The sequence below is a fragment of the Coregonus lavaretus genome (assembly GCF_964263955.1).
Source record: "Coregonus lavaretus genome assembly, chromosome: 27".
NCBI lineage: Eukaryota > Metazoa > Chordata > Actinopteri > Salmoniformes > Salmonidae > Coregonus > Coregonus lavaretus.
The window spans coordinates 26,174,960-26,189,340 of NC_140014.1; the positions used below are offsets into that span (position 1 = coordinate 26,174,960).

Sequence of the window (14,381 nt, forward strand, 5' to 3'; positions counted from 1 at the left end):
TTGACAACACGAATACTGCAAGACCGAGAAAACGATGAAAATGATATACATTTAGTAAACGCAAAATGGAAAGCAGGCTTTGATGTGATTTTTGTGCAATGCCTTACCATTTCCCAGCATGCATTATACTGAAGCCCTCTGATCTTTTCGAAGGGCAGCGTGTGGGTCACAAATTCATCCACCTTCAGCTTCTTGTTCATGTACTCACTGACCAGTTTAGGAACACCCTCCACACTTGTATATCCTGTGGAAAGAAAATGCAAAGCATGACCTCAGTTCAATCAAATGATAGACAACTGATTAATACATTATTGGATTATGTGGGGTGCCAACTACAAGAGCTTTTGGCTCTCACTAACACATTAGACCCATCCCAGTTCTTGGCCAAGTGCGTCCTGTTACCAGTTGGAATGGGGGAGTGGAGATCTTTTGCCCGCCTGCTGCCACCCCAATGGTGACACTGGTGCCCCAGTCCTTATGACAGGCCTTCAGGGCCGCCCTCTGGAACACAGTTACTTACACAACCGTAACCTTGCTATGGTGCCACTATGACCATTAGGTGTAACAGATAACATTTGTTAAAATTGAGATTTCAACACTTCGCTTTAGGTGACAATCTTAAAATATAATTTAGAAAAGCACTGTGCACTCTACTTTCTCCACATTGTCAGCAAAATGGTAATTCTCCAAACACTCGGGTGGTCAGTAAAGGTAGAATCCACTTCCTCACCATGATCCCCACGTTGCCCATACACGCGAAGGAATAATCCAAACTCCTTGGTCACCTTAAACTGGGTTGACGTCAATCCCAATGATCCTGGTCGTCCCTGCTGCTTTGCATCCGTTGATGGCAGCCAGGCCCAACGCTCCAAGGCCAAACACTGCACAGGTCGAGCCCGTCTCCACCTGTAAGTACATCGTTGGGCATGGAAATTACCAAAAGAGGTAATTTGTGAGGTGAGAGTTTGGTCCTGCTATACTCTGTTGAATCAAGTGTGTTAGTTCATCCACCTCTGGCCTGCTAGCCCCCTTACCTCTACGTAAGCACAGTTCCCGCTCAGCCCAGTCAAAGCTATTCGCTGCTCTGGCACCCCAATGGTGGAACAAGCTCCCCCACGACGCCAGGACAGCGGATTCACTGACCACCTTCCAGAGACACTTGAAACCCTACCTCTTTAAGGAATACCTGGAATAGTATAACAGTAATCCTTCTACCCCCACCCCCCATAAAAAAAAAAGGGAGTGGTTGTCCCACTGGCTATCCTAAGTTGAATGCACCAATTTGTAAGTCGCTCTGAATAAGAGCATCTGCTAAATTACTTAAATGTAAATGGTAGTGAGGACATATTCTGCTTTTACAAAATGTCATGTGGTTTTCAAATGAAACAAAACACCTTGCTCTTGTTAAAGCTTTTAGAAATTGTTTTCCCCCCAGGAGAGACACTATCATCAGGAACTCCATTGACTGACCTTAGCTGTGTTAATTGATGCCCAGTAGCCTGTGGAAATCCCACAGCCCTGCCTTCTTGTCCACCTTGGCCAACGAGATGTCTGCCACCACCGTGTACTCAGAGAAGTGGGCCAGACTTATCCCCTTACAGGAGAATTGGGAGGTTCCATCTGGCATCTGCCCCCTGCCCTGTGTCCCCCTGGGGTAAGTAGAAACATGGCTTTGGAAATTGCAGGATGTGAAGGGTAGAGGGTAGTCACTAGTTACCACAGCCACAAAGTCATAATAATATAATATGCCATTTAGCAGACGCTTTTATCCAAAGCGACTTACAGTCATGCGTGCATACATTTTTTTGTTTTTGTGTATGGGTGGTCCCGGGGATCGAACCCACTACCTTTGCGTTTCAAGCGCCGTGCTCTACCAGCTGAGCTACAGAGGACCACATGACTGAATCCAGACAATTTATACTATTTATCTTCAAAAAATCTGATTTTAAACCTAACTGTAACCACACTGCTAGCCTTATGCCTAACCTTTAAAAAAGCTCATTTTTGTATTCATTAATTTTTAAGATATAGCTGTTTTGACTTTGTGGCTGTGGTAACTAGTGACAACCAGCTGTATTGGCTAGGGGTTGTTTCTGACTTTGTGGCTGTGGTAACTAGTGACAACCAGCTGTATTGGCTAGGGGTTGTTTCTGACCTTGTGGCTGTGGTAACTAGTGACAACCAGATGTAGTGGCTAGGGGTTGTTTCTGACTTTGTGGCTGTGGTAACTAGTGACAACCAGATGTAGTGGCTAGGGGTTGTTTCTGACTTTGTGGCTGTGGTAACTAGTGACAACCAGATGTAGTGGCTAGGGGTTGTTTCTGACTTTGTGGCTGTGGTAACTAGTGACAAACAGATGTAGTGGCTAGGGGTTGTTTCTGACTTTGTGGCTGATCTTTTGACCAGGTTAGTTTTGGGATTTTTACAGAACTTGCACTCTCCACACTGAGGGATGTACAGGAGGATCACAGTATCCCCTAAAAACACACACAATAAGTAATGATTGAAATCTCTTGGAACGTGAGCAATAGGAGGTAACGATGTCTTTCTGTTTAGTTATTCTCTGTCTCACTCAGTATGACCAGAGATCTGTATATAATGACGAGATGCTCACGTCTGTATGGCATATCCCAGAGGCAACAATTTGCAACACATTCAGTGTTTTTTAATTCAGCCAATTTAGGAGATGATTCAACTGTACCATTGTCCACTTAGGTAATTACAATAACTGCAGTGTTTTCCCTCAAGGGCAATCATGAAACCACCTTCAATGTGAACGATGTTAGTAATTTAAGGGTAACTGGACTCTTGCCCTTTGATTTTTGGACTGTAAGGAACACTGCAACACGGCAAGCTAAATCAATCGAATCAAAAGTAATCGAAAGAAAGCAGTTAATAATACAAAGTGCTATTGTGACCCAGGTCTAAGGTACACCAGTGGTTCCATGCTAGTACATGACCTTGTGACCTTTATCTTGTGCACTTCCTCCATGGAGAGGGGCTTCCCAGCCTCCCATGCGACTGCGGCCCGGCATCGGATCACATCAGTTCACTGTCACATGGCCAGACAAGATGCATCTCCTTACTCATTTCAATCAACACATTTGATAGAAAGAAACACACATTTGACAAATCAAACCTTGTTCACTTCATTTAAACGTGGCCACCAATTTCATGCCAAGGAATCATGTTTGGCTTAGCACTCAAAGATTTCCCCCCAAACCCATACAGTATATCCAATTTATAAACAGCAGTTTTTCCTTTGCCACGGATTGTGTGGAAATAATTGCAACAGTGGACTGTCTCCTCTCCCAAAACTACAGATTGCACAAAACTACAGATTGCTCAAGCCCTGGATTTATGCCTTTTCACTTGAAAAACAATAATCATACTCTGTATAGTTTAGCAATATTCTACATGAACTTTGATACATTGGGATATCACACATGGCCTCATAGTACAGTTTTTTGGGGGAAGACACGGCTGCTGAGTGAGAATACAGCACACAAAATGGCACACCCTCTTATAAACACTGGCTGAGCCGGAGAGCCTAAAGATCTGTCTTTCTGCTTGTGTCTGACTACGCTAGTGGAGGCTGCTGAGGGGAGGACAGCTCATAATAATGGCTGGCATGGAGTGAATGGAATGGTATGAAACAGATGAAAACCATGTATTTGATACCATTCCATTCACTCCATTCCAGCCATTATTATGAGCCGTCCTCCCCTCAGCAGCCTCCGCTGGACTACACAGATAGTTTTGTTGACATATGACAAAAATATGGAACAATTAAAATGCCTTCAGAAAGTATTCAAACCCATTGACTTTTTCCACATTTTGTTGTTACAGCCTGAATTTAAAATGGATTAAATTGAGTTTTTGTCACTGACCTGCACACAATACCACAATGTCAAAGTGGAATTATGTTTTCCTTTTTTTTTTTTTTTTTTTAAATAAAAAATGTAAAGCTAAAATCTCTTGTCAATAAGTATTTAACCCCAATTTGCTTAACAAGTCACATAATAAGGTGCATTGACTCTGTGTGCAATAATAGTGTTTAACATGATTTTTGAATGTCTACCTCATTTCTGTGCCCACACATACAGTACAATTATCTGGAAGGTCCCTAGGTTGAGCAGTACATTTCAAACACAGATTCAACCACAAAGACCAGGGAGATTTTCCAATGCCTCGCAAAGAAGGGCACCTATTAGTAGATGAGTAAAATAATAAAGAAGAAGACATTGAATATCCCTTCTTTGGATGGTGTATCAATACACCTAGTCACTACAAAGATACAGGCATCCTTCCTAATTCAGTTGCAGGAGAAGAAGGAAACCGCTCAGAGATTTCACCATGAGGCCAATGGTGACTTTAAAACAGTTAGAGTTTAATGGCTGTGATAGGAGAAAACTAAGGATGGATCAACAACATTGTAGTTACTCCACAATCCTAACCTAATCGACAGAGTGAAAAGAAAGAAGCCTGAACATAATAACAAATATTCCAAAACATGCATCCTGTTTGCAACAAGGCACTAAAGAAATATTGCAGAAAATGTGGCAAATGAACTGTTTGTCCTCAATACAAAGTATTATGTCTGGGGCAAATCCAATACAACACATTACTGAGTACCACTCTTAATATTTTCAAGCATAGTGGTGGCTGCATCATGTTATGGGTATGCTTTGGACTGGGTTTTTTTTCAGGAAAAATAAGAAACGGAATGGAGCTAAGCACAGGCTAAATCTTAGAGGAAAACCTGTTTGTCTGCTTTCCACCAGACACTGGGAGATGAATTCACCTTCAGCAGGACGATAACCTAAAACACAAGGCCAAATCTACACTGGAGTTGCTTACCAAGAAGACAGTGAATGTTCCTGAGTGGCCAAGTTACAGTTTTTACTTAAATCTACTTGGAAATCTATGGCAAGACCTGTAAATGGTTGTATAGCGATGATCAACAACCAATTTGACAGAGTTTGAAGAATTTTGAAAAGAATAATGGGCAAATTTTGCACAATTCAGGTGTGGAATGCTCTTAGAGATTTACCCAGAAACACACAGCTGTAATCGCTGCCAATGGTGATTCTAACATGTATTGACTCTGGGGGTTGAATACTTACCTAATCAAGATATATTAGTGTTTAATTATTTAATTAAAACATTTGCATTTTTCTTCCACTTTGACATTCTTTTGTGTTCATCGCTGACAAAAAAAAGACAAATCAATTTTAATCCCACTTTGCAACACAACAAAATGTGGAAAAAGTCTAAGGGTGTGAATACTTTCTGTAGGCAATTTACGTGAGGGTATAATATACACACTAACCTTTCCTGCAGTTGCCATTTTCCCTCTCATTGAGGCAAAAAGGTTAGGGCAAAGTAGAGGTCTTATCAGCCACAATGGGACCAATCAGAATGCAGCTACCAAGCAGTCATGCTCACCATGTCCCAATTCTCTACAGTGGTGCTGGTGCCTGAGTGCCTCCCTCAACTCCTTTCTTTTAGGTTACTGATAAAACAGTTCTGAATGGGTGAAAACAATACAGTGGATGGATACCTATGCTAACCTGGGCTCATTGCTCTCACATTACCTAATAGTTTATTACAAAGTTAAGGACACAGGGGAAGGAAACCGTGTAAGACTATCGGGACGCATACACTCAGACTCTTAAGTGGACCTCTTATCATTCTTGTTTTACAGGCGTGTCAAAGAGTCAAAAGGGCTGCTTTAGATTGTTGTATTAAAAAACCACAGACAAACACGATCCAAGTAGTCTTTATGTGCCAGACTCGCCACATAGCTGTTGAAAGATGTCTTCAGTGGCATGTATTCATGGAAGCCAAAGGAAGCCAGGCTTCCCCCAAAAAAATGGACCAAGAAAAAAACATATTTTATCTTTTGTCTTTGTTTCATAATTTTCCTTCTATTCGCAAGACGCTGAATGTATACTGAACACAAATATAAACGCAACATGTAAAGTGTTAGTCTTTATAAAAGATCCCCAAAATGTTCCATAGGCACAAAAAGCTTATCTCTCAAATGTTGTGAACAAATTTGTTTACATCCCTGTTAGTGAGCATTTTTCCTTTGCCAAGATAATCCATCCACCTGACAGGTGCGGCATATCAAGAAGCTTATTAAACAGCATGATCATTACACAGGTGCACCTTGTGCTGGGGACAATAAAAGACCACTCTAAAATGTGCCGTTTTATGTCACAATACCACAGATGTCTCAAGTTTTGAGGGAGCGCCACCTCCGGCTTCTTCACCTGCGGGATAGTCTAAGACCAGCCACCTGTACAGCTGCACCATGAATATCTACAATTTCAGTTACAATTTGGTGGTGTGTTTCCCAATCTGTTTCTTTGGGAAGATCCTAGCATTTGCTGCAAAAAGGCCTATTTTAACTGTGTGTGTGTGGGGGGGGTTCTTCTGTCCTTGTGGGGACCTGAAATCCCCAAAAGTACCCACAAGGATAGTAAAACAAGGAAACTTTCCCCTTGTGGGGACAGTTCCCACGTCCCCAAGAGGACAAAGGCTATTTTAAGTTTAGGGGTTAGGGTTACAATTAGGGTTAGGGTAAGGGGTTAGTGTTTAGGTTTATGGTTTGGGTTAGGGTTACGGCTTAAGGTTAGGGAAAATTGGATTTTGAGTGGAAATGTATTTTAGGTCCCCACGAGGTTAGAAGAACATGTGTGTGTGTAATGTCATCCCTTACCAGTTTGTTGGGAGGTCAGAGGCAGATGACAGACAGTTTGATTGAGACAGTCAAAACCAAGCAGCAGAAAGCAGCCAATCAGTTTGCAGAGTGGACGTCAGTAAATTGGCTGTGTAGAAGGATTCTACTCAAGAACTTGATGAATAGTTGATTAGTTGAATCAGGAACACATTTATGCCGGCTGGGGACCGGAATTGAAAACTGATGACTTCTTGTTGACCATCTCTTCTTTATTTCATGAAGCACTTAAAGGCCAGGCAATCAGGAGGAGGGCAAACAAGATTAGGTAATACTGATGTATCTGTTTATTATTCATTGACCTTAACTCTCTCTCTTTTAGATGGTTGCCGATGCCACTGAAGGCAAGGTCTATACTCAGAGTAGGGCCCCGGCTGCAGTACACCATGAAGTTCCACTCCAACCTGCACCAGGCCCTGGAGGGCCTCCAGCTGCAGCCGCCATCATCACCCTCCCCATCACTAGACCCCATGAGCTCTGGAGAGCTGGGACACTGTCCACCGGGAGATGGAGACCAACCAGGAGATGGGTGGAATTGTGGAGCGCATGAGGGAGAAGGTGCAGGAGGTCAGCGCCATACTGCACCTCAAGATAAGCTGGGGTGGATGAGCTGGGAAGGAGGAAGAAGAAGAAGAGGAGGAAGAAGACGATGATGATGAGAATGAGGGGAAGCCTCCAAAGCCTTAAACTAAAGTCAGGCAATGCACCCAGATTCACAACAGCTAGACCAGGCCCAAGGGAACCCAGACCTAGAAGCAGAGATGGGAGCCCAGGATGAGCACTCCTGCCTGGAGACTGTGCTGTGGAGGTGGCAGAGGACACTGGGGGGCCAGAGGGACGCGGTGAGGAGGCTGAAGGCTGACATTTTTACATTTTAGTCATTTAGCAGACGCTCTTATCCAGAGCGACTTACAGTTAGTGAGTGCATACATTGCCCTAGAAGAGCACCTGGAGATCTGGAGGCGGAGGCAGAGAGAGATAAAAATGAAATGCAGGTAAGATGGATGCTTGTTTACTTCAAGTGAGTCGTAACTGTCATGCTTCATTCACTTTTACTGTTCGTTTTTTAAAGAAAATAATATAGGGAAGCTACACATGTGGGCCTCCATTTTAGCCCTGAGCTACAAACCCAGTCTAATGTTCTGTTTCAGCTGTCTGAAAATGCAGCCCCAGTTTGACGTGGCTCGGAACCGCTCTGCCGAGTTCCTGAAGGAGAACAACAAGCTGAGCGGCCTGCTTCGCATGGTGGAGTCCTCGGTGGCCGACCTGCAGTCCCTGCTCACCTACCACCAGGTCCTTGTGGAGGACACCATGAAGGACAACTCCATACAACACAAGATGTAAAAAGAACTCTGAAGGACTAATAAAATGTTGATTGTGGATCCTTTTGTGTTTGCTTACTGTTTCTATTGGACTCAAACATTTTTATAATGTATGATCTAATTATAACTATTAGTCTTTCATATTTTCTGCCCTGCCCTTTATATGGCTATAAGTCAACATCACTTTATTGCCCTTTATCTTTACAATAAGAGCTACAATTATCTACTAGACTATACTGAGCACCTATGTTATCTGGGATTCAAAGTTCCCTTTATTTTAGAGGGAGTAACCGCATATATCGCAGATAGCTGCCGCTTCTCTGATGACCCTTTTATCAGAACAGTAGAGCATAAGCTCACAACAGTGACTTGAAGCACTAGAAATAGCTTGCATAACCAATAAAATAAGAATCCCAAACATTGACATTTCCATTTGCAATAAACTTTTAAACAAGCTCAAATTAATTGAGTTTATGTGCATGTGCATGCTGCAAACCGGTATAATACCTGAAAGTAGTTGTGACAATATGTAGCTGCACTTTGTAACGGCATGATACCTGCCTATGTAACTCCCATGTAATTACATAGGTATTACACTTATTGTGAAAGTGGTCAAATACTGCTGCTAAAATGGATATTCGACCTAATCACCTATCCACTAACCATGAGGTAAAGGAGAAAAGCAGAGGAAGCCATTCAACGTTATGTTCTTTATTCTGTAACACCCTAAGAGCAAACAGGGTCTGATTAGAAAGTGCTGTGACACAAATCCATATCAGAAAGTGCAGTGACACAGTTCATCCGCATAGACCGCTGACAAATATTTACAGAATATAGCTTTTTTTATCTGAGGGTGGGGTTTTCCCTATAAAATGACAGTGTTTCCCTGTACCCAACAGATTACCATTATTTGCAAAGGTTGGCGTACCTTGGGAGGACGAGAGCGGTGAATGTGCCTTAGTCCAAATTCCAGTGTGGCAGCCTGGTAGCCTAATCGTAAGTATGTCGTTGACAAAAGTGTGCCCTTCAGCCATGATCCGCTCTCCTTCTCCCTGTGGCACACCTCCCTCAACAACGGACGGAAATGCTTGTTTTGTTTTTGCTCTCTGTGTTTTGCAGTATCCGGTAAGTCCTGAGTGTGACACCGCAGTAAGAAGGTCAATGCAACCCATCCAATTGCACATATTTTTTTGCTGGTCAGCTGAATAAACAGCACAACTATACAATATGGTTTGATAAACCAATCATTCACTATATCACAATAGTTATTAGTAGGGGTGAATACTCAATGGTATTCAGCATACAGTAGGCTTAATGATAGTAACCGTTGTAACAACAATGATAATCATAAAGTTTTTATTTTGTTTGGTATCAAGGCCTTTTCAATACCCTTTATCAGTGTAATGTCTGTGCTCAAACATTATTGAGTAATCTTCACACAGAAACATGTTTCAACAACACTTACATGCTTCTCCAGGTTATTCTATTGTCATGCAAGTGATTGTGTTTGTCAAGGAGTGACAGACAGTGACCCAGTTGTTTGTTTCTTTGTTACTGAATCAGACAGTGTAGTCTAGTTATTCATAATATTAAGTCAGGTATCAGCTTGTTCCTACATTTGGATATTCTGTAGTCCTATATATAATTCTTGATGTGAATTGAAATGGGGTACAATTGATTCCGGCATTAAACAAATGTTTAACACATTTTTGCTGTCAGACCTTTTAATAAAAACCATTGAGTGATAAATCAAACTCACACAGATGAAAAGTGACAGAAGTAGCTTGGATCAAACACACATAGATCACAGTGATTACACAAACTGCATGCGATCACAAGCATACTGCAGAGTAACACAGCCAAGATTAAAATGCACACACTCACCCCATTTCCATCCAGTTTTTATGTGAGTGAAGTCATATCGTATATATAAAGACAACTGTGTTGGAAACAGGAAGTTTCGGTACAATCTTATAAATGCTGATATTTTGTCACTTTTTGGAGTCCAGAATCGTATCTTGCTAAAGGGGTTGTCCCTCCATTTCAGTTAAGTGTTCCTTTTGAGGTACTTATGGAGCCCAACCACTTTCTTGGTCCTCTCCTCCTCTAAGTGTTCCAGTATGACAAGGATGATGTTGGGGTTGCTCCTTGTTGGAGTAGATCGCAAAGGCACCGTAACTGTATTCTTGGCTTTGAGAGACCTTGTAGCCTCTCAGCAAAATGCAGCAGAATGACAGGTGGAATTGAAACTTGTAGGCCAAGGCTAACAGAACAAGTAATGAAACTACAACAAATGTGACCACAATTATTTTAACTCTTGAGTTGTAGAGACAGTGGAAATGAGTATTGAAATCAATCACTTCCATTAGAGATGAATTAGACAATGTTTTACACTGAACAGAAATATAAACGCAACCTGTAAAGTGTTGGTCCCATGTTTCATGAGCTGAAATAAAAGATCCCAGAAATGTTCCATATGCACAGAAAGCTTAATTCTCTCAAATGTTGTGCACAAATTTGTTTACATCCCTGTTAGTGAGCATTTCCCCTTTGCCAAGATAATTCACCCACCTGACAAGTGTGGCATATCAAGAAGCTGATTAAACAGCATGATCATTACACAGGTGCACCTTGTGCTGGGGACAATAAAAGGCCACTAAAATGTGCAGATATTTCACACAACACAATGCCACAGATATCTCAAGTTTTGAGGGAGCGTGCAATTGGCATGATGACTGCAGGAATGTCCACCAGAGCTGTTGCCAGAGAATTGAATGTTCATTTCTTTATAATAATAATAATAATAATAAATAATAATATGCCATTTAGCAGACGCTTTTATCCAAAGCGACTTACAGTCATGCGTGCATACATTTTTTTGTGTATGGGTGGTCCCGGGGATCGAACCCACTATCTTGGCGTTACAAGCGCCGTGCTCTTTACCATAAGCCGCCTCCAAGGTCGTTTTAGAGAATTTGGCAGTACGTCCAACCGGCCTCACAACCGCAGACCTTGTGTAACCACACCAGCCCAGGACCTCCACATCCAGCTCTTTCACCTGCTGGATCGTCTGAGACCAGACACCTGGACAGCTGATGAAACTGAGGGTTTGCACAACCAATGAATTTCTGCACAAATTGTCAGAACCGTATCAGGGAAGCTCATCTGCGTGCTCGTCGTCCTCACCAGGGTCTTGACCTGACTGCAGTTCGGCGTCGTAACCAACTTCAGTGGGCAAATGCTCACCTTCGATGGCCACTGGCACGCTGGAGAACCGTGCTCTTCACGGATGAATCCTGGTTTCAACTGTATCGGGCAGATGGCATACAGTGTGTATCGCATTGTGTAGACGAGCGGTTTGCTGATGTCAACGTTGTGAACAGAGTGCCCCATGGTGGCAGTGGGGTTATGGTATGGGCAGGCATAGCTATAGACAACCAAAACAATTGCATTTTATCGATGGCAATTTGAATGCACAGAGATACTGTGACGAGGTCCTGAGGCTCATTGTCGTGCCATTCATCCGCCGCCATCACCTCATGTTTCAGCATGATAATGCACAGCCCCATGTCGCAAGGATCCTTGTTTGGGATGCTCTGGATCGACGTGTACGACAGCGTGTTCCAGTTCCCGCCAATATCCAGCAACTTCGCACAGCCATTGAAAAGGAGTGGGACAACATTCCACAGGCCACAACCAACAGCCTGATCAACTCTATGTGAAGAAGACGTGTTGCACAGCATGAGGCAAATGGTGGTCACACCAGAAACTGACTGGTTTTCTGATCCACGCCCCTACCTTTTTTGTTAAGGTATTTAGTTTAGGGCCTAATTTATTTATTTCAATTGAGTGATTTCCTTATATGAACTGTAACTCAGTAAAATATTTGAAATTGTTGCATGTTGCGTTTAAATCACATTTTTCTTTGTCACATGCTTCATAAACAACAGGTGTAGACTAACAGTGAAATGCTTACTCACGGGCCCTTCCCAACAATGCATAGAGAGAGAAAATAGATAAATAATAGAAAAGTAAAACACGTAATAATAGATACACAATGAGTAACAATAACTTGGCTATATACTGTACAAGGGGTACCAGTACCGAGTCGATGTGCAGGGGTACGAGGTAACTGAGGTAGATATGTACAGATACAGTAACTAGGAATAAAGTGTCAGACAATAAACAGTAGCAGCAGTGTATGTGATGAGTCAAAAAGGTTTGTGCAAAAAGGGTCAATGTAGATAGTTGAGGTAGCTACTGTACAGTATTTGGTTAACTATTTAACTAACTATTTAGCAGTCTTATGGCTTGGGGGTATAAGCTGTTCAGGGTCCTGTTGGTTCCAGACTTGGTGCATCAGTACCGCTTGCCGTGCGGTTGGTATTTCTCAGAACCACATGTTCATGTGAGAAAATGACCAGATAAATAAAACATAACTTTTATTTATCTACATTTGTTTAATTAAAGTTCAATCATTTTACAAGTATGCATAACATTGTAAGATCTGAATATCACTCATAAATCTATAATACAAATGAAGCAGGATTATATTAATTCATTGGTATGAGTACGGCACAATCAGCGATCCATGATATGCCATCCCTTTCTGCCCTGAAATATTCCTCTGTGGAAGACTTATATTTTACATTCTTAGTCATGTAGCACAGTGGGGGGTGGGGGAACTCAGTCCGGCTTTTAATTTACTCTTGAAAGTTGTAATAGTAGAATGCAAAGGTGCAATTGGGTAGTGCATCATCAGTTTTCCTCGTCATGTCAGTCATTGCATACTTTAGAGGGCTATTTACAACTTGTCAGAAATGTCCAGATCAACTAACCCATGTCAGCTAATGTTTTTTAGACAGGTTTTTTAGCCAATGCTGGAAGGGGGGCCTGTGTGAAAAAGTTTGGGTACCCCTGATTTAGCAGACACTCTTATCCAGAGTGACTTACAGGAGCAATTAGGGTTAAGTGCCTTAAGGGCACAGACAGATTTTTCACCTAGTTGGCTCAGGATTTGAACCAGCAATCTTTCGGTTACTGGTCCAATGTTCTTAACCGCTAGGCTACCTGCCGCCTTGACTTGAGTCTTAACTTGACATACAACATCTTATACTCATACAGTAGCAAAGCATTTACACTCAATTAGTGCCAAACAGATTGAGAAAACCATGTTAACATTTGTTACAAATTTCTCACACATCGTTCACCTTTTAAATCATCAAGTCATTTACCCAAATTGCAACATTTTTATAACACAAATTACTGTATATTCTCATTGGTAAACATAGATGCCGCATTCCTTTAACAAACTGATCACAGACATACCTACAGTGAATATGATGCTATGTCTCAATTCACTCTCTCCCTTTGCAGATCCACATCTTGTTTTGCTTTGTGCTCGATCACTCTTAAAAGCCTACTTTGTAGATATTAATAGACATTCCACTTTTTAAAAACATTGCATATCAACATGGAACATGCCAAACACCAAAAAGCATTCCACTAAGGGTATTTTAGTTGGCCACACAAGCTTATAAAATGACTGTTTTATTCTAAAGTCGATTAATCCAAACCTGAGATATGTTTGTGTTGCCGATGGCCACTCTTTGACTGGTAGAGACAGGCCCCAAGTACAGATCTAGGATCAGGTTTCCCCCATCCTGACCTAACCCTAACGTAGCAAAAACTACTTTGGATCAGCACTTATGGACAATGTTAATTTATCAGTGTGGACTAGGCTACATCCCTGGCTCTTGCACTCAACCAATAGTGCTGCTGAATATTTTCCTAGGAGTGTATGTGATGTGTATGTAGTACTCCACAAGTTAAACAATTATTTTCATGCAGTGAACACGGCATGCTTTGCAGTCCTCTGGCTTACAGTAGAATACTTAGGTAGGCTATCATACATTCTGATGTCTGTTATATTGAATATTTGGACACCCATGACAGAAGGTCATCATCATCATCATAATCTTCAAACTTCAAACAGTATGATAGTAGCAGTATTTCTCACAAAAGCAGTGATATATTTAGGCCTAGTCAATTTCAACATTGCAATTTGATATAGCCTTTCCTACATTAATAGACAATAAAGAACCACAAGTAAAAGTGCTTGTTAGCCTTACAGCACTACCTTCTGATTACATTTGGAGTAAGTTTCAGAATGACATATCGCTCTCAATAGAGTACCACAGTATGAGTCATAATACTCATAAAACCTAGCAGTCAAACAGGGAAATGGTTTCAATTGTCTTTCCACCATTAATTTTTCCCATAGGGGATTTTAGAAACACTTCAAATAAGGGCTG

At 41.7% G+C, this 14,381-nt stretch overlaps 1 pseudogene across 1 annotated transcript; it reads right to left on the bottom strand.

Moving 5' to 3' along the window:
* Positions 1 to 58: 58 nt before the first annotated feature.
* LOC311102648 (alcohol dehydrogenase class-3 chain L-like) lies at positions 59 to 3,035 on the bottom strand (annotated as a pseudogene). The gene is made up of 6 exons: positions 2,969 to 3,035; positions 2,384 to 2,477; positions 1,471 to 1,649; positions 731 to 906; positions 360 to 501; positions 59 to 244 (listed from the first exon to the last, which is right to left on the bottom strand). The product of its transcript is annotated as an alcohol dehydrogenase class-3 chain L-like (transcript).
* Positions 3,036 to 14,381: the final 11,346 nt, after the last annotated feature.